We start from the raw sequence: 23,839 nt of genomic DNA, 5'->3' as shown, positions 1-23,839 counted from the left end.
ATCTTATTGAAACATCTTATGCCATGTTTGGTTGATATCCCTGGGAGGCATGCCCCTTTTCTAAGGGAAATGGAGGAGTGGATGGGAAGAGAGGGGTTCAGGGGAGAAGTAGGAGTTGGGGGTGGAAGAAGGGAGGGTAAACTGCAGCAGGATTTAATATATATGAGAATAAATTAATTTTTAAATAATAAAAAATAATATAAATAAGAATGTGATTCATGAGGATAATATATCATAAAGAAATTTAAGGCAGAATTATAGAAAATCCAGTTTGGGAGATGGCCCAGCTATAAGAGCACTTGCTTGTACAAGTGATAGGGCTTGAATTCAAATCCTCCTTATCCCCAGCCTCCACAAAGACAGCTGGCAGGAGTGCAGACCTGTAGCTCCAGTGCTACGGTAAGCAATGGAGGCAGGAGGATCACTGGGGCTTGCTGACAACCAGTCTGTTGGGGTAGGGGGCACATGGCAAAATTCAGATTCAGCAAGAGACCCTGTCTCAAGTGAATAAGGTAGAATTGTGATACAGCAGGATGTGTGAAATTATCCTTTGGCCTCCTTACACCACACACATACATGAATGTGTATACACACACACACACACACACACACACAATGCACCTGCAACTGCACCTGCACCCCCCACACACACACTCGCCAGCATACACACACATACTAAAAATTTTTAAATTCCTCAATCCTTCCCCCAACTCTTCTACAAGACTCCCCAAACTCTATCTAATGATCTAATGTTTGGCTATGGCATCTCTTCGTTGGCTGTTGGGTCGAGCCTCTCAAAAGACAGTTTGCTAGGCTCTTGTCTTTAAGAATAACAGAGTATCGTTAATAGTGTCAGTGGTTGGTTCTTGCCCATGGGATGGGTTTCAAATTGAGGCAGTCATTGGTTGGCCATTCCCTCAGTCTCTGTTCTATCTTTGTCCTTGCACATCTGGTTGGCAGGACATTTTGGGTCAAAGGTTTTGTGTGTGGGCTGCTGTCTTTATCCCTTCACTGGGAGTCCTGCCCGGCTATAGGAAGTGGCTACTTCAGGATCCATATCCCCCATTACTAGAAGTCTCAGCTAGAGTCAGCTAACCTGGACCCTTGGTGGCTCTTAGAGATTGAACCACCAACCAAAGAGCGAGTGCTGGCTGGACCTAGGCCCCTGCACATACATAGCAGAAGCACAGCTTCATCCTGATGAGGGTCCCCCAACAACTGGAGAGGGGCTCTCCCTAAATCTGTTGACTGCCTGTGGATACCATTCCCCAACTGGGCTGCCTTGTCTGGCCTCAGTGGGAGAGGTTGTGCGTAGTCCGGCAATGACTTGATATGCAGGGGTGGGGATACCCAGAGGGGAGCTACGCTTCTTAAAGAAGAAGGGGAAGGAGGATAAAGCAATCATAACAGAACAAATTCAGAGGATATTCTGAAAAAAAATCACAGAATAAATCTGGTTATTTCAATGTGACACACCATTTTTCTTAGGCAGTTGATCACACACACAAGATTGTAATGTGGGGGTTGGGGGGCAGCAGAAACTGGAGGGAGTTTTGTGAGGCTGTGGTCCAGCAGCAGAATTCCCTAAAGAGAAAACAGAGCTAAGATGGAATGGAGTCTCCATGAAATATTAGATAGCTATTAGCCCTTTTGAGATAATGACTGGAGCCCTCAGAAAGAAAACCACCAATCAAGTGCTGCCCACAGTGAGTGTACAGAGATTGATAGAGAGCATTGCCTACAGTTGACAGAGATTGACAGGGAGCACTGCCCACAGTGGACAGAGATTGACAGGGAGCACTGCCCACAGTGGACAGAGATTGACAGGGAGCACTGCCCACAGTGGACAGAGATTGANGAGCACTGCCCACAGTGGACAGAGATTGACAGGGAGCACTGCCCACAGTGGACAGAGATTGACAGGGAGCACTGCCCACAGTGGACAGAGATTGAGAGAGGGCACTGCATATAGTGGCTGTCCACAGAGTCCATCTCCAGTTGAAACAGTACTTCCAAAACTTCCAAGGAAGCAATGGCTTTAGTGTAGGGAGAGCCAAGGATGGAGGAGAGATTCAGAGAGTTATATGGCATGTGGGTAGCCCTGGGTGTTGATGGGATTTCATAGTGTGCAGTATTGAAGAGCTGGCAGTACTGTGGACAGCATCTTGAGCATTATTCCCTAAGAACTGTTGGACTAATTGTCCCTACTGAAAAGCCCAGCACGTTTAGGCAAACAAAGGGAATTACATCACCACTTCAAATATCCATCAGCTAATTGTCCCATGTGATATCTATATTAAAACGCCTATGGAATGTAAGTTCCAACCTTCCACCCATTAATTCTTAAAATGAAAGAAAGTAGACATATGAATGACAAGTTTCTAAACATTTTTAGAACAAAATCAGGGATTTGGGACACAATCTGCAAGTATTGTAACTCTGACAGAACAGATCACATAAGCAAGATGGCATATCATTTACAGCAAGAAGTGAGGCACCTCTGTGTCAGAGATTTCACCCTGTGGGTTTTAACTTTCACTCCTTTGTCTTAATGAACAGAGGAGCTCTGTAAAGCTGTCCGGAATCTTGCCTTAAGTTTTAAACCTCCTTGTTACTTCTTCAATCCATGATTCTTTCCTGCTATTCAAGGCTCCCCAGAAAGACCTTTGACATCTAGTGCTCACTTCTGCCTGTAATGTAATGTTAGTTCATTCATTTTGCCCTACCAGCCCAACAAAATAAAAGCAAGTGACATATCTGAAGTCCTGTTTATCTCAGTCTGTTATGGAACCTGTGAGGGGTCTGTTTCCCCTTCACTAGGTTACTGCTTGCTTGAGACCTAAGACTTTACAGCACTCTGTGTCACTTCCCCACTGCCATTACTCCATTCCTGAATTACCTTTTACAGTATTTTAGAATTGAAACTTACCATAGATGTATGAATCACCTTTCCTGCAGGCTTATATCTAGAAGATAACGCCCTTGTAATTTCTAACTGTTTATGTGGGGAATACAACCTACTGGGGGCAGATTTCAGACATTAAAGACAAACAAATAAACAAAACAAGCAAAAGTCCCCACCTCCATCCGGCCTGTTACAGTGCTAAACAAGAAGCACACGCATGACTCACCCCATCACCAACCACATCTTGTCAACGACGGGGCCGTGGCAAGTGTTCCACATAGCTGTCACTTATCACTTCTGAGGCTGTTCTCCTCCAGTCTGCTGTGAAGCAAATTGTTTAGCTGTGATGTTGTATATCTCCAATTAACTCTCAATTTAAAGACCTTAATTATCTTATATCAACTAGCCAAGTACATAAATAGCTCGTATTGAATCATACTTACACTAATAAGACCCTCAAGGTTTGGCACCGATGTTTATCTCAGATAGGCTTCCAAAAACCATGATCATGATTCCCAACTCTCCAAACATCTTGAATCTTCAAATGTTGGCCGGAAATCTTGTGAGAACAAGTTGGGTTTTTTTGTTGTTGTTGTTGTCTTTCAGGTTTTTTTCAAGAGCTACAGTATCTGTCTCCAGACCTGGCTTCAAATCAGACTGCAAAGTCAGATGAAATGGGAGGAGAAATTTTATCAAAATATTTTGGAGCTCCAAAACTGGGTAAAGGTTCATGGGAAGAAAATGTTTATTTCCTTTCAAACCAGTTAAGTGCAGTTTGTACCTATCCACGTTTATGTTCAACCTGTTATTACAATAATAAATTGGACTGTTCCCCTAACTGAAAGTGAGAATAACTATTTAAGTAACGTTTATATTTATATTCTTAGATCCTTTTCCCTGGTGTAACACACTAGAGTGCCAATATGAAAACAAGCTGTGTTTTTATTTAAATTGTTTTAATATATAGGCACCATAACTAAATACTTACTGGTGGTTAAGTAGTGTATTCAAGTTAAAGGGAAAACAAAAACAACAACAACAAAAATAAACAAAAGAATGAGCTGTAGTGAAATGGAGGTAATTTTTTACAGTGTGTATGATGATCCACATTACTCAAGGTTGGAAAAATACAGATTTGGTCAGTTATCCTAGGGAAGTTAGCCATTGCTTTTGGTTTTAGCTGAAGCATAGTGAAATGTTTCAAATCTCTTGCTAGAAAAAAATAAAAAATAAAAAGGTGAAGCCTGGTGAGATGGCTCAGTGGAGGAGGGTACCTGCCACCAAGCCTGAGGACCTGAGTTCAATCCTCCAGCTCTACACGATGACACGCTAGAGCAGGCTCCTGCAAGTTGTCCTCTGATTTCTCATGCTCTATGGTGTCTGTTTGAACACACACAGATCTGTAAATAAATATAATAATTTTAATCCAAAAATTAAAAAAAAAGTGAGCATACCAGATGAATCCAAAGACTTCACAGAATTGGAAATTTCCAAATGTAAATTTGAAGGCCATGGGGATGCAAGTTCAGACTAAATTTGCCTTAAAATTAAATAAAGTTATGGGAAAAAAATAAAGTTATGGAATTGACTTTAACCCTACCTTCTTCTTTGTTCAAATGTCCTGCGCCCATTCCATAGCATCTCCTTTTCAGTTTCCAGAAGGCAAACAGCCACACAAGGTTGGACACCTAATAAATCTTAGGGGTTTTTAATTGAATTTCAAATTACACTGGGAATACATTACAATAAATCCAGGTCTTTGGGGGAAATCTTCTCCACAGTGAACTTCCTTCCCTTCTTGGAAGCCATCTTCCAAGCCTATAACCTCATGCTCACATCAGCCTGAATTTTAGCCTGTCCCCAGCCCTCCCCTGAGAAAAAATGGATCTATTGACCTGCAGAAAATGGCCTTTCACAGATTTGGGTAAATTTATAACATATAATAAAGTTAACTATGGATTCGTAATTTGACATTCAAAAATAAATCCACCTGAGTACATGCTATATGCGGAATTTTTTTAGCATCATACACTATTTTCCGTAATCCTCACAGCAATGGAGGAAAATGGACCCAGGAAACAGAAATAACACTCCCAATGTGTTAGGGTGGGAAATGGTGCAGTCTGAGGCCCAACAAATCAAGTCTTTCTATGTTGCAGGTGAAATCAGGTTTCCCTGAAAGCCTATGGAAACCTCACCCTTTCTTTCCTATCCTTGCCTTTTTTTCCTTGGAGAGGGGCTATGTAGATCATTGTCCAGGCAGCACACACAACTAAACCCACGTTCTCCCACAAGGCTCACTTTTCATCTAATAAATTTCATCTAATTAATTAATTGTAGCTAATTTCCCCTAAAACATAGCAACCAGCCTCAAAATCAAAATGACCTCCTGTCGATTCTGTTGATTCTTCCAACACAGCAGCCTACAGGCAAATTGGGCCCACTTCACCTGAAGGGAACTAGTCAGGAACCTTAGAGCCAGGGGCTGGGGAGGTGATGGTTCAGTGTGGAGCACACGCTGCTTTTACACAGGACCAGCGTTTGGTTCCCAGGCCCCTGGCTGCTGTCTCACAGCTCCAGAGAATCAGTCACCCTCTTCTGGTCTCCTCATGCACACAAGCACACATTCTCCCCAGCCTCTCTCCCTCCTCCCTTCCTCCCTCCTTCTTTTTTTCCATCCTTCCCTCCCTCCCTCACTCCTCAAATAAAACTGAAAAAAGAAAAAAAAATTCCCTTAAAGTCACTAATTGTTACCTGTTATACCAACAGGTCATTGCTGCTCTTTTGGTGGGGACAGGACCAGTCCCAGTTTTGCCCTGGCGAATGTTTTAGTCTGTTTCCCCTGGCTGGTGCTTTAGTCTGTTTCCAGGAAGGCCTTGTATGGTCCCTGACCCCAGCCTGCTGCCATCGGATTCCTTCTCAGCTTTTCACATTCCCAGGCAGAGATAAACTGCAAGCAAGCTTAAAAGATCAGGAAGGCTTTCCCTTTGTGTGAGGGGTGATTAAGTTTGATCTGTCTGCTGCTGCTGCTGCTGCGGTCATTTTCTTACTCCAGGCTTCCTTCTGCTTCTGAAACATAAGACTGTCCAATGGATACTTACTCCTCAGGTCCCTGGGGACTGCCCTAATTATGTCTTCATCCTGATACTGGCTTTCTTTCAGAGGGAAAGGCTGTGTCCAGCGGGTGACAATTCTATTTCAGTTAGCGAGAGTTCTGGCTGGTAAGATGAGAACAACTTGAAATTAGGATCGATGTCTTCATATTTTGACTTTTTTTTTTAAGGCAGAAGGTATGTTTGAGTGTGTGTTGTTTTGTTTGTTTGTCTTTCTTGCTTCTTTCTCTTTCCAGCTTCTTATTTTACCCATTAAGGAGTCACCCACTAACACTGGGTGATGCGAAGTGAATTCCATTCTGCTTGAGAAAGCCTGCAGGTTATTAAACATTCTCTCTCACTGAACCAAAGTCCATCAGAGGCCTTCCCTGAACCAGCAGAGCTTTGAATGGATAGGAAGAAAAACTCACTTGCTGTTTGTGTTTTTCAACACTGTGACCAACATTCTGAGAAACCGTTTTTAAAAGGAGCCCAGGCTGACATTGTCAGTGGTTTCTGTTCATGCTCGACTAGCTCCCTTGTTTCAAGCCTGTGGTGAGGCCCGGTGTCAAGGTAGAGAAGACTGAGACAAACAGAGATGCTCATTGCCTAGTGTATAGAACGCAGAGACAGGCAAGAAGCCGGAGGTACATGATAAACCCTTCTGGAACATTCTCCAACTCAGCTGTACTTCATAATGACACCACAGGATTTGGAATCTATCAAGGGGTTAATCCACACATTAGGACAGAGTACTAATGATTCAGTCAGTGATGGGATCCAACAGCTGGAGACAAAGCCTTCAGCAAATGTTTGAGAATTTCATAAACAAGCCATGGCAATGCTGGGGTGATAAAGGCCTAGTTTGCATCATGGTGTTATCAGATTAGCAGGCAAGTGGTGAAGCTTTTATCGGGTGTTACTGCTCATTTCTCCCCTCCCTTCATACCCCTACCTGCCTCTCTCCCTCTCCCTCCCTCCTCTCTTCTCTCTATCCCCCAACTCTCTAACTCACAGAAAGGCAGAATTATCCCAAGCTGTTGACTGCTTGTGGGGGAGTAGTTGGTCTCAGAATTCCTCCTGTCAAAGACTGTCTCCCTGCTAATAAGTGCAGTTCCTTCCGGTGAAACTTAGACTTGGAAGAAAACAGTGGTCAATAACACATGCGCTCTCTTCAAGGTCTATGCAACCATGTGGTCTCCTTGTTACTTAGAATCCAATGAACCTGGGGAGGGTGTTCCCTATCTCTACCCAGCTCAAGCTCGGAAGATTTGGAGTGGTAACTGCCTTCCTCTGTCTATTTCCATTGTTTAGGGTTTTGTTTGTTTGTTTGTTCCCTCTCTTGTGAACTCTTCAGATGGTGGCATTTCTGACAACAAAATTCAGAGTCCTGACTACTAAAATTATCCCTTCTTGTCTGATATAATCATATTAATCAAATTAAGTTATCTCAGAAAGACATGTTTTTCTCACCTTTGTGGTTCCTAGATTTTGTATAGGCATAGTCAAATCATGCATTTGACTTATGACAGGAAAGTAAAAGTGAACTGTTTAAAGGAACAAAGGGAATCATTGGGAGAGAACAGAAAGAGTGGAGTGGTATGGGGTAGAGCTTTCTTAATATATGTTATGTACTTATATGAAAATGCCCTTATGTAACACAGTACTGGGAATGTATACTGTCTTTTTTTGTGTGTGTGTGAGAAAAGAATCTTTATATTCAAGAAAAAAGAAAATAGTAAAATGTTTTATGGAACTTAAATACCATTGAAGCAAGAGTGGTGTTGTGAGTTTTGGACAACATTTTGGTTGCTACAGAAGTACTTTTTTTTAAATTTTTAACATTTTTATTACATATTTTCCTCAGTGACATTTCCAATGCTATCCCAAAAGTCCCCCATAGCGCCCCCCACTTCCCTACCCACCCATTCCCATTCTTTTGGCCCTGGCATTCCCCTATATTGGGGCATATAAAGTTTGCAAGTCCAATGGGCCTCTCTTTCCAGTGATGGCCGACTAGGCCATCTTTCGATACATATGCAGCTAGAATGTATACTGTCTTAATCAATGTTCTATTGCTGTGAAGAGACACCATGACAAGGGCAACTCTTATAAAAGAAAGCATTTAATTGGGGCTGGCTTCCATTCAGAGGTTTAGTCCATTCTTATCATGGCAGAAAACAGTGGCATCCAGGTAGACATGGTGCTGGAGAAGGAGCTGAAAGATCTACATCAACATGAGCAGGCATCGGAAAGAAAGAGAGGGACACTAGGCCTGGCTTAGCTTTTAAATCCCAAATCCCAGGCCCACTGACAAACTGCTTCCAACAAGCCCACACCTGTGCCAACAAGGTCACATGCACAAATCCTTTCAAGCAGGCAGCCTATGAGCCTATGGGGGTCATTTTCATTCAAGCCATGACCTACACAATGAAAAATACTTTACAAAGTACTTTTCCTCATTGTCTTATTTTCATGACACCCTATTTTATTACAAACTAAATGTAACTGAGAACTGGATTCTCTCTCTCAAACACACACACACACAAACATGCACGCACTGAGTGCACGTGAACCTTTTTAAAAATGTAAACCATGTGACTACCTGACTCAATTGTTGCAAAAAAAAATTAAAATTATTGAACACCTACTAAGTGTCATCACTGATCAGGAATGTAGGAGTGGACAAAACAGAGAAAACATTGTGTCCTCTGGAGATAGTATTTTACTTGCAGGAGTGAAAGAAATGGTGGATGTCTTACCTAACAGCTCTCTGTCATGGATGAGTTCATACACTAAGGTTTACATACTGAATTTGTCTATTAATCACACATGCATGCATTCCTCCAAGATTATATGGATTCTATACTCTACACATATGGGAAACTGAGGCACAAGGAAATTGTACCCAGGACCCCCAAGGGAGTGACCCGATGTCTGGGATAATGGTCTTGTATTTGGCCCTGGGAATCTGTGTTTCCATATCTAAAAGTGTTGCCCTTTTCTCAATGGTAGATTTTTTTTAAGTAAACTAAAAGAATAATGAAAGAAAAAAGACTAATTTAGTTTATACTTATTTCTAGTATCAGCATTTATAGATTTCATATTTACTGGGGGTTTTCCCCCTAATATATTCAGAAATTTTCCACTGAAATAGTCATTGACTTTACAGGTGATCTCATGTCTCCGTCCATGCTAATTAGCAGAGGGGACCCTCATTGTCATATGAGGATTGCATTTGTATAGCTAGCCTTTTGCCTGATGGTTGTCTGAACTATCTCCTTGCATGTGCAAGCACCATACATGTGTCTATCATGAGCAGCAGGCAGAGTGAGAAGTCAGCCTTGTCCAGATGAATGCAAGGCTGACTTCAGATGGAGCTACTTCAACTCTTAATCAGGCTTCCAGCATTGATCCCATTCCAGAGGGAAACCATTCCCCCAGAAGCTTTTAGGCTTTTACCTCCTCTCCAAGATGCAAACTCCACACACCCACACTAGAGACATTCTCTTTCACCTCCTCCAGCTGGTACTGCATGAAAAAAGGGATATGCCTTTTTAATTTTCACACTTTGCTCTCTATCTTAATCGGAACCCTTTGTTTATCATGTGTTTACAATGTCTGTCCTCTATCCATTCCATATGGTATAACTATTGCATCACCCTCTCCCTGGCTCGAAAATGATATTGTTGTAATTAAGGCTGTTCGTGAGTTAAAATAAAAAAGACCACTGAGTTTATATAATAGGCACTTTCCACAGTTGAGAGGAACAGTCTCCTTTCATGGATGTTTACAATTGAGATAAATTGATGAGATGGTCACTTCTACATCCATTTTGAATAACTTAATTATGTTAATTTATTTAACAAGTAATGAAAAGTTGCCAATTTCAAGCCTTATTTTCCCAGTTTAGCAAAAGAATAAAATACTACTCAACTACACAATTTTACCCTAGGAAGAACAGATTCTGTGAGGGAAGAAATCACTGGGTTTTGCTAAACCCAGCATCTTAATGGCTTTTGTATGTGTACAGTTGGCTCTAAGCTGACTTTGGGCAAGTGCCACACTTGGTAATCTGAGAAACATGTGGAATTCCTGCAGGACACCTGAGAGGAAGTGAATGGAGAGGGAAAGTAAGAGGGAGGGGGAACTGCCAGCAAGATCAGAGCACTAAAAACATATCACAAGTTGTTTAAAAATCGCCAGAAGCAAGAATGGCTAACGGGAAAAAAAAAGAACTTTTAGAAAGGCGGATGTCTGTTTTTCAAGTTAAGATTTTTACTGTGCCTGCTTCATAGACCTTTCTTGTCTCCCTGAGTAACGAAATTCCTTAGCACACGGAAGATGCATTCTCTGCAATCACAAGAAGCTAAAGTAGCTGTGTTCGCAAAATATAGACAAGGCATAGCTAGAGCATGAGACTGTCTGGTATCCCACTTACCCACAGAAGATACATACATAATACCAATCCTATATAGACTGTTTTTCCATATATATAATTTATCAACTAGAAAGTTTAACTTACAAACCAAGTGCAAAAGGCAATTAATAACTATAGCAGTCTCTAGTAATTTTAAAATTGTTTTCTAGTCCAAATTTTCCCCTGAATCTATTTAACTATCCCCTTGCAGTAAATGAGTTGGATTTAGCTACTTCAGGCAAGCCAGTCTTGATACAGTCTTGATGCTCCTTGATTGTTAACAGTGCTGTGAATTAGCACGTCTGTAGCTCCCATTTTCCACCCATAGATGTGATTCCATTTTCATCCTAAGCCCTATCGTGTACCATAGCTATAACTTTTTATGCCTTCTCAGCAGCGTGTGTGAGCTGCTAGCGCATCTAATTTTGTACTTTGAGGCTGCTATTAGTAAAGCCAGGGTTACTGGAACACAAGCACTGTACTGGCCCAATACCTGACATCATCACTGTCTAGTGGGTGGATTGCATAGGTACCGTGAATACTGGGTAAATGATCATTTTTCTCATAGGTGGGATAGAACAAGAGATGGATTTTACCACACTACTCAGAATAGCCTGTGATTTAAAACTTATGTGGTTTGTTTTGTTTTGTTATTTCTGGAATTTTTCTCTTAGTATCTTCAGATTTCTGTAGGCCCCAACTAACCGAAATCACAGAAAGCAAAGGCAACTAAAGCTAAGTTGTATGTACTACTGGCCTTTGTTCTCAACTAGCATACTGTAGGCCATGTTATCATTTGCTATGAGAAGAGAGCATATATCAAAGGATGCCAACTGGTCACTGCAGATGCCAGATGCACACATAGGAAAATATCAAAGGATGCCTACTGGTCATTGCAGATGCATACACATGAAACCTCGCTCCATTTCATGAATCAGAAATGGATCTGAGAATTATAAGATATGGTCCAGGATGAAAGACCCACCAGCTGGCAGATGAGCAATCCTTGTCAACTTTGAAAAACAATGTATATGTTTGTTATTATCCCACTTAACAAGTGATAATTACAAGACAAATTTGATAATGGTTTACTTCCAGCTCAGAGAGAAACAGATGGCCACTCTCATTTCCTGAGACGTATTATCCATCCAAGATCGGTATAAAAGTCACTTTAACTCGCACTGTGTAACTCTGTACACCAGTGTGAATATCAGCCACAGGCTATACTTTTTCAGAGGAACAAGCGCTTTCCCCTCTCCCTACCACCCCTAAACTTAAAACGTTAATTTTTCCCCCATAAAATGTCATTTTGGGGCTTTCTTGACCAATCTTTCAACTTGTTAAAGCAATTTGGAGTTTGGACTCTCTCATTCCTGGGTCAGCTGTAAATGCGAGCCATATGCCTTCATCCTACCATGGGTTATAAGGTATGGGAAGGAAACATCTGATACAGATTTGGAGATGACTGTTCAGAGTTAGACAAGAATCTTGCAAGCTCTGGACCAGTAGTACTGAATCCTTCAGGATCTCAACTTTTCTAAAATAAACCTGTGACAAACTTTCCTAAGATTATTATGAAAACTGGGATATATATATATATCCCTGTGTGTGTGTGTGTGTGTGTGTGTGTGTGTGTGTGTGTGTTTGCACAAGCTTTGATAGCATGGTTAGCTTCCCTATATTCTCACAGGACAACACTGTGACCCAAGTTATGATAAATGTGAATCCCTATGGGACTGCCAAGAAAATCTCCATTCCTGTAAGCTCCTGACACAATTATCAAACATTTCCTTCTTTTAAAAAATAATTGACTTTATTCATGTGTATGTATGGGTATGTACACAGGAGAGCAGATGCCCATGGCAAAGGGCAATATTTATTACCCTCATGGCTCCAACTTAAAATGGAAGAGACTGTCTCTGCTCTCCAGATGAGATTGTAGGGAAAAGATTTCTAACTCGAGGGAGTGGGAACAAGAGAAAAGTCAACTACTCTCAGCAGAGCATATTGTTTCTAATGGGGTCTATGGAGAAAAGATGGGCTCATATGAAATCGTCTTTAGCACTTAGCTCTTCTCTGTGACTAATTTAATCCAGAGAGATTGTATCTCAGAAGAGCAGGTAGAGGGGTGCTGATGGGATTCTTATCCCCGAGGTTTCAGGCTGAATGGGATATGGGTATCATTAGAGAAATGTGTGGTACTGAGGTGAACATTATGAGATGCAAGGTGAAGCCTGCAAAATTCTATGGAGAAACAGCCAATGACACAAGGAAGATATGTTACACATTAGTTTCTTTCTGAACTGTCTAGGAAGTTATCTTAAATGTCTTTATTCTTAAAGTTAACTAAGTGTAATTCAGGAAGAGTGATGCATAATATGAAAATCATAATTATGACTTGAGGAGAACTGAACGAAGAACACAAAAAAGGCGGGTGAGTGAAGCCACAAGGATGCCATTTATGGTCTGTGTAGTTAAACCCATGCAGCATGGGTTTTGAATGATGAATTTTCTCTCACAAAGGTATTACTCTAATAATTAGAATTGTCAATGGATCTCAGTGTAACTGCTCTCAGGAAATATTCAGTGTTACAGAATCCAAGCCAAAAGGTTGTTGGTGGAAAATGGATGCCTGATAGTGGGTATTCAAAACAAAAGTTTAAAGTCCAATATCTCTGTGGAAGTATTTTCACAGTCTTACTCCACTAACTGGAGATATAAAATTGTATATTCCAATGTTCACTGTTGATATCATCCATTAAGTAATTCCTGGCAAGAATAGATATCACAGGCCAGCTTGAGTGGCCCAAGTCAGTCAGGGCTGCATAGTTGTTTCAAACTAACAAAATAGGCAACCATTAGTTTGTGGACTTGAGGAGAGGGTGACAGGGAGGAAGGAGAGGAGGAAGGAGAAAGAGGGAGAGGGAGAGAGAGAGGAAGAGGGAGAGAGAGTATTTTTAAAAACAAATCAACTATAGAAAACCAAAGCACATGTGAATATTTGATAATAACTTTTGATAAAAGTTGACAAAATCCTATTCCAAAATAAAGACATGGATGATGGTTACTGATAATTAATTAATGTGGAATTAAGTATTTTCAAAGGTTTTTGTGTGTGCCTTTTGTTTTCATTTATTCCTCCTCAACTCCTTCAAAAATCATTTTATAACCCCAAAAGAACGAATCTGGGTTGGTAAACAATTTAACCATTAGTCACAGCAAATACAAATCAACAAGAGTTAAAACTCCAGGTTCTTTTCCCTCAGGGTCCCTTTCTGAATATCAACAGATATTGATGATAAATATGGTTCTGGAGTTGGAAAGGGATGGAGAACAAGACACAGCCAAAGGGAAGAAATGAGGTACTCAGGAGTAATTCTAACTTTAAAGAGAGAACTTCACTCTGCGACCACAAATTGTTCATCAAAATAAACCAGGAAAGCAGTTCTTCAAATACACCACCCACTGAAAAAAAAATCAATGACTATATCAAATCTGCCCCAAACTACAGGTAATTAATCTATTGCAGCCCTATGTTCCTCTGGATAGCTAGAATGAATCTTTGAAGAACTTGCAGAGAAACCATATAGAAATGAGGAAACCAGATGATTTGGAAAAGTTATAAAATATTATAAACCTCTAGAACTCATCAGACTCAAGGTACACATGTTTATGAGATTCTAAACATGTTTTTGAAGGATTTGTTCACACCTAATACCCTCCCACCTCGTTTACATTTACGACTCTATGAGGATTCAGACTTAGATGTTTCGCTAATCAATTTGAACACCCAAAATCAGAACTTTTACTATAATGGCAGATTATCTTCACTTATAGAAGGTGGTCAGTATTTTATTTTGTCTCTTCTCAGACACTCATGATAAATTCTTTAATTCTTGATTTTGTTTTATTGCTATTTGATATTCTATTTCAAATCAACATTCTTTTTCTAAAGTATAATGTTTGGTCAATACCAAATGGTTTCTAGTAATCTCTCTTGTTACCAGTGATAATTTTGTACATTTTGAATCAATGGATAAATTTTTAACATCATTTTATATCTGTTACAAAGTTCTCAGTTTCCTCAGGAATTTCAACATTTTATAAATCCAATGACGAAGTTACATATTATAATTTGTGTCCTTGTTGATTGTCCCTTTGAGACAGGATCTTGTTATGTAGACCCGGCTCACCTTGAGCTCACACTCTTCCTGACTCAGACTCCCAAGTTCTGTGATTACAGGCCTAAAGCTACCACTCCTGCTTCTTTTGGTTGGTTTTATTTTGGTTTGTTTCACCGTGAAATACTGAAAAACAAATCTTAAGTTTCTCCATTCTTGGTAGAATTAGATGGTGTGGGGGTTTGAATGGGTATGACCCCCACAGACTCGTGTTTGAATGCTTGGTCATAGGGAGCAGCACTATTAGGAAGTGTTGCCTTGTTGGAGGAGGTGTGGCCTTGTTGAAAGAAGTATGTTACTGTGGAGGTGGGACTTTGAGGTCTTAAATGCTCAAGTTACACCCAGTGTGAAATACATCTAGTCTCCTGACTGCCTTCGGATCAAAATGTAGAACTCTCAGCTCCTCCAGTTCTATGTCTACCTACATACTGCCATGCTTCCTACCATTATGATAGTGGATTAAACCTCTGAAATAATAAGCCAGCCCCAGTTAAATGTTTCCCTTTAAAAGAGTTGCTTTGGTCACGGTGTCTCTTCACAGCAATGAAAGTCCTAACTAAGAAAGATATTTTACATGTTAAACTCTGATGGTTTAATAATGAATAGAGTTTATATGCATTTTTGGATTAAATAATTAAGTGTATTTTAAAAAATGTCTATCATTTGTAAATTGTTGATTAAGATGTTTTGCCTGACATTTAAGTAATTTAAGACAATCCAAGGGTAATCCATGGGTAATCACAAAAGCTAGCCACATTTTGTAACTTACTTTAAACTGGGAATTGGAAAAGGATTCTCATGTTTTGGGTGGAAAAGTGGTAAAATTCTTGAGTGCATTGCACAGTCATTTGTTAGAGAAAATTTAATTAAAAATAATAACAATGACAAACTAATTTATTGTCTCCTCTTTATGGAGGAGATATGGATATGGATTAAAAACAAAGCCAGGGAAACATTTACAGAGACATTCAAAGGCCTTAGACAGTAATTCAAAATAACTTCATTTTGTTTTATTAGGTTAGGAGGTAATTAGCTACATTTTATAACCCCCTAAAACAACAGTAACAACAACAATAACAAAAGACAGAGAATCATGAATTTAGAGCTGCCTAACAGTGGATGGGACACCAGGAGCAAATCTATACTTAATAAGTAGAATTAACAGTGGTGCCCTCTTGTGAGTGAAAACATCTGACTATGATATTAGAAAATGGTTGAGAAGAGGAAATAGGAGTTGACGTTTCCAATTCACAGATGACTCCAACTTTTTTGAAGTCATGAAATACCGAGTCAAATTGGGAAGAAAGATAGAGGAAAACCCAAGAATTTTCTTTTAGATGGGACAAGATGTGAGTGACTATAAATGTGAGGTAATATGTTTAAAGAAGTCTGGCTCTCTAGGATGTGAAGTCCAAGACCCTGCAGACTTCATATACCACCCATTGGGTGTCTGGGCTCTGACTTCTAACCAGCCAGAAGAAATCAATCAAAACCTTGGCTAAGTTTTCCTAGTTGGAAGTAGAATAGCAAATATGATCCTACCCAGTACAATGTCACGATGCATCTATAGTAAGGAAGACATGGAGATCTTCGGAGATACTTCAAATGGAAACACTTGTTGTGTACTTAGGCAGACAGTAATCTTAGACAGCAACTCTCTAGTATGATTGGTCCATCACAAAGATGTGAAAACAGTGTCAAAGTTGTTCAGTACCTCATCTAAGGCTGTCCAGACAGCCCATGAAGAATTATCTACTTAACATTCCATTCTTTACTGCACATGTGAGGAGAGGAGGGACCATACCTTTGAAAAGTCTTGAAGAGTCATCAGTAAAAATAGGATGAGCCAATCTAAGAAAAAGACATCCTCATAATGGCTTCCAAGGAAATCTACAGAAGGTAGAGCTGGACAAGGAAATAGAGCTTGCCGAGGGAGGAGGATGCACATGAACATCATTAAAGCACGTGGGGCAACAACTAATAGATAGTGATGAAAATGCAGATGTGTGTGTTAACTAATAGGTGATGCATTTGAAAGAGCAGTCAAGGGAAAAACAGGTTACTTAAAAGTTACCTGTCTCAAACAGTTGGCAACACACACACACACACACACACACACACACACACGACATCTGCCTGTGAAAGAACTGTTGATGTCTCTGTCAAAACAACACAAGTTGCTGCATAGCAATTCCTAATCTGTACTTTGAGGGAGAAGCTCTTAGGCATATTTACCCAGGTTTTTTTTTTTTTTTTTTTTTAATAGTTGCTCTGACTTTGTTCAGACAGATTAGCCTTATTTTTCTGAATCTAATAAAGATTTCTCCACCCACTAAGCTGTTTGCTCAGTTGGATATCTTGGCTTGCTAAATGGGAAACCAGCATTTGGAGAAGAATCCCTGTGGAAGTACCATGTATTATTTACGACAGCTATGGTTGGAACTATTGTTTATTTCCTCCATCCATAGCCCCCCTTACTCCCAGTGTAGTGCCTGACATAGAGTTCACCATGACCAGGTCCATGGCCAGTGCAGAAATCACCATAGCCAGCAGAAGAAGCCAACTGGCTCATTTTTATGGCTATAGGAAACATCTGGCCATTGATCTTTGTGAAGCATTTGCTGTGTGAGAGACCGTTGTTATTAGGCCATTTCTTCTGCCATGGCTTGTTTGTGTGACTTTTTCTCTCCATTGAGAACATAATACTAAGACTTCTTTTTTCAACTTCTAATTGATTAAGAGAGCTAGCTAACTTTTCACTCTCCATTTCCCTGTTCCGTTTCTTAATCTTCAGGCCACCAACCTACGGCTGGTAGTAGGAGTCTGTCCGTGTTGCAGTACTGATATTTTCCATCTGTTTCAATCTGGGGAAATCTGTAGAGATACAAAATCATACCAAGAGACTCAGTGATCCAGGTCACACATTCCTCTGTCACTACAGATGGTCATGTCTATAGGTATGACACTTACCTATAAATTTTAAAAAAGTAACAATATTATAAAGCTATTGTAATGCTGACCCCGTGTATACACACACACACACACACATACACACACACATGCACATTACCTGTGTGTCTAGTCCTCATGGAGACCAGAAGATCCTATCTGATCCCCTAGAACTAGAGTTACAAGTGATTCTGAGCTGTGCTGAGGTGCTAGGAGCCAAACCTGTGTCTTCTGGAAGAACAGCCAGTTCCCATAACCACTGACTCATCTCTCCAGTTCACATAAGTAAACTGTAAAGGAGTTTTAATTAAGAAGCAAGTAATTTAAACATCCTCATGCTTTCATATGCTAAGAAACCTTTCTCCTATCTTGCTTTCATCCCTTTCCAGTAACAAACCTGACTTGAGAAAAGTAGCAGAATGTAATTGTTGGGCTTTGTCAGTATGAGCCATCAGTTTTCTGGTTAAATGAAGAGCTTTGGTAGTCTTTAAAAGACAAACATATCTCCTTGCTCTACTAGTCGTCAGTATGATTTCAGTGGAGTAAAATGCATCTTACACAGAGGGGGAGGAAAATGCACCAAAGAGAAATAGCCTTTATAACATCAGAGTTTTGAGAAACTCTTCTATATTTCTATCCTTTTAATTACTTAATGAGAAGTAAGAGATTTATTATTTTAGTTTCTTCTACTGAGAGGCATTTAATGGAGTTTGAAATGAAAATATGGAATATAAATCTACCATGACTAAAGATGTCCTCCCCCCCCCCCCGAAAAGTATGCTTGTCTATGATCTCCAAATGGTAGCCATAAGAGCTAAGGGGGTATATGCCAGTGGTAGTTGGGAGCACAGTACAGAATAAAAAGCTATAGAAAACGATGCTCTCTGAAATAATCATGGATGACCAGAGACTCTTCAGTGGAAAAGGGAAATCGGATGCCTGGATTTACCTACAGGGAGGGAGATGGGACCACTGTATTCAGACCTAAGGCCTGCTGGAGAAGTATGTTATCCTCTGGGCTTCTTCAAAAGCATCCTTGAGGCTATTTGTTTTAGAAATTTGGCTCTGAGTGTTTATTAGAAGTAAGGATCTTCAATTAGCATATCAATCATCCCTGCCTCTGCTTTGTCATAAAACTAAAAGCAAGAGGCTGAAGGAGCTGCCATAGAAGGAAATGAACCAGATGTTCTCTTTCTGGATGGACTTCCCAAGTGTAACAGACTCAGAATAGAGATACAGTTCATTCCAAGGCACTTGCTCTAATCCCTCGTTATTCATCTATGTATTCGGTATCATGTGCAAGCTGGACACTTCATTCATGATTTATCTAAAAGGTTGCATTCAGGTGGCATAGTTGTTAAAGGATGTGGATTCTGTTCTGCAGAGGCTCAGGTGCAAATGGTGTCACCTAAAAGTGTACTCTTCAGTTATTGTAAGTCTCCATTTCCCCTTTGTAAAATGTATCTAAGACAATCTAAAAGGATAACACTGTGGAGCAGAGAAAAATTTTAACCTCTAAGCATATTTTTTATATTACATATATTTTTAAAAAATTTTGGCTACATTTAATTAGGAGTGTGTTAGTGTATGTATGTATGTATGTGTATGTATGTGTATATGTGTGTGTATGTGTATGTATATGTGTATGTGTATATATATATATATATATATATATACATATATATATATGTGTGTGTGTGTGTATGTGTAGAAAGAGTATGCATAGCAATGCATGCATGTGAAGGTCAGGGGACAACTTAAGATAATCCATTCTCTCTTTCCATCCTTTGGGTCCCAGGGATCAGACTCAGGACATCATTGATTGGTAGGCAGCAAGTACTTTCGCTCAGTGAGCCTTCCCACTAGTCCTCTCCGCAAAGTTCTTAACACATGGTGTGTGTTTATAAATGGTACCGTACTACTAGTGCCTTTACAAATAGGAAACAGGAGTTAAAGAAAAAAAAACCGATTTTTTTCTTACAGTCACACTTTTTTTTTCAAAAATGGAGCTTTTGAAGTAAAATTTTACATAAGTAAACAGAATACAGTATAGTATTTTTTAAGTATGCAAATTAATACCTGAATATCCTGAACTAAAAATAGTAAGGACAGAGTTATGTTGGACTAAGCTTGACAACTTTCTAGTACCCATATGAAGGAAGAGCAAAACTGACTCCCACAAGGTGTCCTCTGACCTCCACATATATGCTGTGTGCACACAGAGGTGTATACACACACACACATACATGTAATCAAATAAATAAATAAAAGTTTTAAGAGCTATTTATTTATTTCTAAAGCAAAAATACCCATTCCTTGTGCAAAGCTTAATATCTTTATTCTGTCCTAGTTTATAAAGCATTCAGTTATATTTGTGAAAAATATCATTGTTAGTATCAAATTTAATATTAACTTTAATATCCTCAAACTGACTTTACAATAAAATAAAAGTGAATATGGGAAAGTACAGAAGTTTGTGTTAGCGAGAAAGACACAGGACGAAGTATCAAAACTTGAGGGCACCACCCAGATGCCTTTAGACCCATTGTATGCCGTCTATCCAACATTCCCTTGCCTCTGAGTCATGCAGCCTAAAAGGAGTGAGGCCATTGTCTAAAGCTTATGGCTCCATTTATTCTGCGTGCCTCCATGCACAGATTAGCCAGCAGACAAACTAGGGATCTGCAATCCTCCCAGGAAGCATCTAAAACCACTGGCTCTGCACTCGGGTTTCCACTTGCTGTTTGTTTAATCTATGTTTGCCCTGTAGAGTTCCACATAACCAAGTATGTTTTAATCAGTTGGAACCTATCCTATGGCCAAGGCCCCCACTGTTCTCCTAGTTGCTATGTTTCTCTATAAGTATTACTTTGAACCCTGGCTGTTGTCTTTATCTCAATCTCAGCATGAAGAAGTAGACCAACTCAAGGAGGAAACCATTCAGAGCCTATTGTCCTTGTCTACTGTCCCCTTTGGATACGTGGAATACATGGAAATTATCTTTCCTCATCCCACGGTGGTGATGTAAAGGTTAGCAGGTTCATAAGGATCTGGGATAAATTCTTCAAGGACCTCCATTAGGAGAGTCACTGCACTACACTGGCAGGAATTGATGGGTCCCTGAAAAAAGAAATGGGAGAGTCAGAACCCTGTGTCATGACCCAAAGAGAGTTTCTGTCTTATATATGTTTGGGGAACAGAATCATATCACAAATCTAGGAGGCACTAGATAAAGTTAAATTGTAACTCAGTGTATCCTGGGGCTGGGCTTGCACAACGGAAGAAAGAGCACAGGCCACAGCACATTTTGCCTATCAACTTTATGAACAGAGTGCAAGGGTATGTGGACTGATTTCTGGGAGAGAGAGAGAGAAAGAAGCTAGGTTCGGTGATCTAACAAGCAGAATCTTCATAAACATGATCTGCTTTCTAGTAAGATGCCCCATGTTCATTTTAATTCAGAAGCAACCTCCTTCAAGAACAAGAAGGTACAGTCCCATGTAATTCTAAGAACCTATCATACTGAGAGCAGTGACCTTGCCTCCCCTCCCTCAGGGAGAACATGGTCAAGGCTGTGAGCCAGCACAGGGCAAGGAGACTCTCTCTACTAACCTCTTCCCTCCTGTCCACACATTTCCTGCCAGCAAGGAAGTGAGATAAGGGGGAAAGGTGAGGGGACAGAACAGTGTCCCAGTGGGCAGCTTTGCTTTCTCTGAGCTCACAATGGCTCGCACTAACGCTGGTTCTCACTGAGTGGTTTTGTAGGCTCCCTGTAGTCTCACTCCTCAAGTACCCCTTAGCCTGGCAGAAACACTCTCATTTTGAGCCATGTAAGTGTCCTTTACCCCTGGCAGATCAGCTATTCACTGCCAGCCTCTCCTTTCTATCTCACTCTCTTCTTAACCCATCCAGGGAGCCCTAGTGTATCTACCCTAACAGAATACATTTCCTACATTTACTGTTATATTCTCTAACCTCTCAGACTTCTGTCTTAGTTAGCGTTTTACTGCCATGAACAGACAAGTCTTATAAGGACAACATTTCATTGGGGCTGGCTTACGGGTTGAGAGGTTCAGTCCAAAATCATCAAGGTGGGAACATGGCAGCATCTATGCAGGTATGGTGCAGGAGGATCTGAGAGTTCTATATCTTCATCTTAAGGCTGCAAGGAGAAGACTCACTTCCAGGCAGCTAGAATGAGGGTCTTAAACTCACCCCCACAGTGATACACCTACTCCAACAAGGCCACACCTCCTAATCGTGCCACTCCCTGAGCCAAGCATGTATAAATCATTACAACTTTCTTCTGGGATTTTCTGAAACAGACAGAACTCAGTCATCTTTATACTTCAGCTTTCTCAGGAACAAACCGGTTATCAGCCTTCTGTGTGTGCAAAATGCAAGGTCAAATCCAAAACTCTATGCTTGGCCCTTCCTCCATCCCTAGGCTTGTAGCTAGGTGAGAGTACCCATTCTTCATTCCTTGCACAGGAGATCCCTCCGGTAATGGGATACTAAGGGATTTGTTTTGCCAGCCATTCTATCCTTTCTTGTTCTCTACCACTGTGTCCAGCCTGATTGAGAGTCCTAGAAGAGGTTGTTTGTTTGTTTGTTTGTTTGTTTGTTTTTAATCCTCTCATATGTGGCTTTATTTCAAACCCACATGGCTGACTGGTACCTACCGTATTTGTGCTTCAGTTGACATAGAGGCCAGATAAGCGCCTACTCTAGCATCCTGTTACATAAGTGAAAATGGAATTTCTTTGGAATGGTATCCATTGTCATTATGCCAGGACCTCATCATAATCAGCACTGCAAAGGAAATACCAGAGGAAGCAATAACGATCCGCCATTTGTTGTAAAGCCCGACCTAAGGTGTGTCTTTGTTCTATGTTTATATAATGGCAAGGTTCACTTTATAATGTAACTTTCCACATGGCAATTGAAATAGCAGACACAGAGGTTATTACAGGACTAGGGCGGAACATATGAACTACCCATATGGTTTTATGTGCTCTAAAATAGCATCTTACAGTTCTTATGTGGTACTTAAAATCCCCCCTTTGACTCAAAGGGAATTGCAAAGTCTTTATCAAGAAATATTTTCCTGGGAAGAAAAGAGTAATGTGAAGAAAGCACCCTGGGACTTTTAAGCATACCAAGCCTTTCACACTATACTGCATTTTATTTTGTCTGCTAGGGCTCTTTGTTTCTGTAGTCTCCAAAGAGGAAAGTCTGTGTAATAGCTGATCAGTGCCATTAGCAAGAGTATAAGAGGGTGAACTTTAGTGTAGCTTTGCTGAAAGGGAAGCAGGCAATCATTGAAAGTTGAGAGTATGTGATGTTGATCCCACCCTTCTGATAAATAATGCAGGAATTATTTGTTCTTACACTCAGCAAAGGGCAGCTGCACCTGGACACTGGACTTCACCACCAGAAAACAGAATTAAATCAAAAGACAAACACTGCTGAGCTATGTTAGGATAATGAGTTCAAATATACATATTTTCAATAGAAGAACCTCACTGCAGTGCTGACATCGGGACAATGGGGAATATGGAGTCTTGGAAATAAGGAGAAGTGTAAACCAGAGGTCTCACCCAACTCTCACTGAGACATGTTTGGGTCCATAAGGCATTTAAATGACTGTGTGTGTGTGTGTGTGTGTGTGTGTGTGTGTGTGGTCACTGTTTATGTCATAGGACTGTTTAAAATGGTCCTGTTTAATAAAACTCAGGGGTGTTATAACACAGGAGTAATTTCACAGCAAACATGGATTATGGTGGGTTATGGTTTCAGCTTGTGAAACAAACTAGTTCAGGTATACTAAATAAAATGCATGACCTCTAAGAAAAGGCCCTAGCATTCTTTAAGGGCACTCTTTCTCCACAGTGAGAACCTTCACCTTACTCAATCCCTCAAGAATGAAGACGCTCATCCAGTAACCCTGCCAGCCAGGAAGGAAACAGACGCTGGGAAGTGTTAGGACTGAACACAGTGTTGACATTGCAATCCGAAACTACCCGGCAGCCTCTGGTATCAGGTTCACACATAATCTGAACCAGACAGATTTCTTTTGAAACATTGCTTAAAAGTGGCTTAAATTGGAACATGAATACTGCAAATAGCAGGAAAGTGATTATTCTCAGCAATCCAAATGAATTAAAAAGCATTAAATCAAAGTGACTTGTGCTGCCTTCAAAAAGAGTGGCTGCTCCATGGTGCCTATTTCAGGAATCATATTATTGGGGAACCAGGTACGAAACTCATGAGTCTATTCAGACCTATATTT

General features: G+C 40.3%; 1 protein-coding gene and 1 long non-coding RNA gene across 2 annotated transcripts in view; one reads left to right on the top strand and one right to left on the bottom strand.

Annotated features, from left to right (window-relative positions):
* The window catches only part of LOC110300676, a 74,595-nt gene extending 68,852 nt beyond the window's left edge, over positions 1–5,743 (bottom strand). Inside the window, exons 1-2 of the long non-coding RNA XR_002378597.1 lie at positions 5,660–5,743; positions 3,082–3,223 (exon numbers count right to left, since the gene is read on the bottom strand). This is a non-coding gene — a long non-coding RNA (uncharacterized LOC110300676). The remainder of the gene's footprint in view (positions 1–3,081; positions 3,224–5,659) is intronic.
* Positions 1–23,839, top strand: part of Palld (palladin, cytoskeletal associated protein) — a 384,747-nt gene that overhangs the window by 48,061 nt on the left and 312,847 nt on the right. The gene's annotated exons all lie outside the window — the stretch shown is intronic.

Source organism: Mus caroli, chromosome 8, assembly GCF_900094665.2.
Source record: "Mus caroli chromosome 8, CAROLI_EIJ_v1.1, whole genome shotgun sequence".
In the NCBI taxonomy this organism is placed as follows: Eukaryota; Metazoa; Chordata; class Mammalia; order Rodentia; family Muridae; genus Mus; species Mus caroli.
Note: the sequence above shows the minus strand (reverse complement) of the source record. Positions and strands in the feature narration are given on the sequence as shown.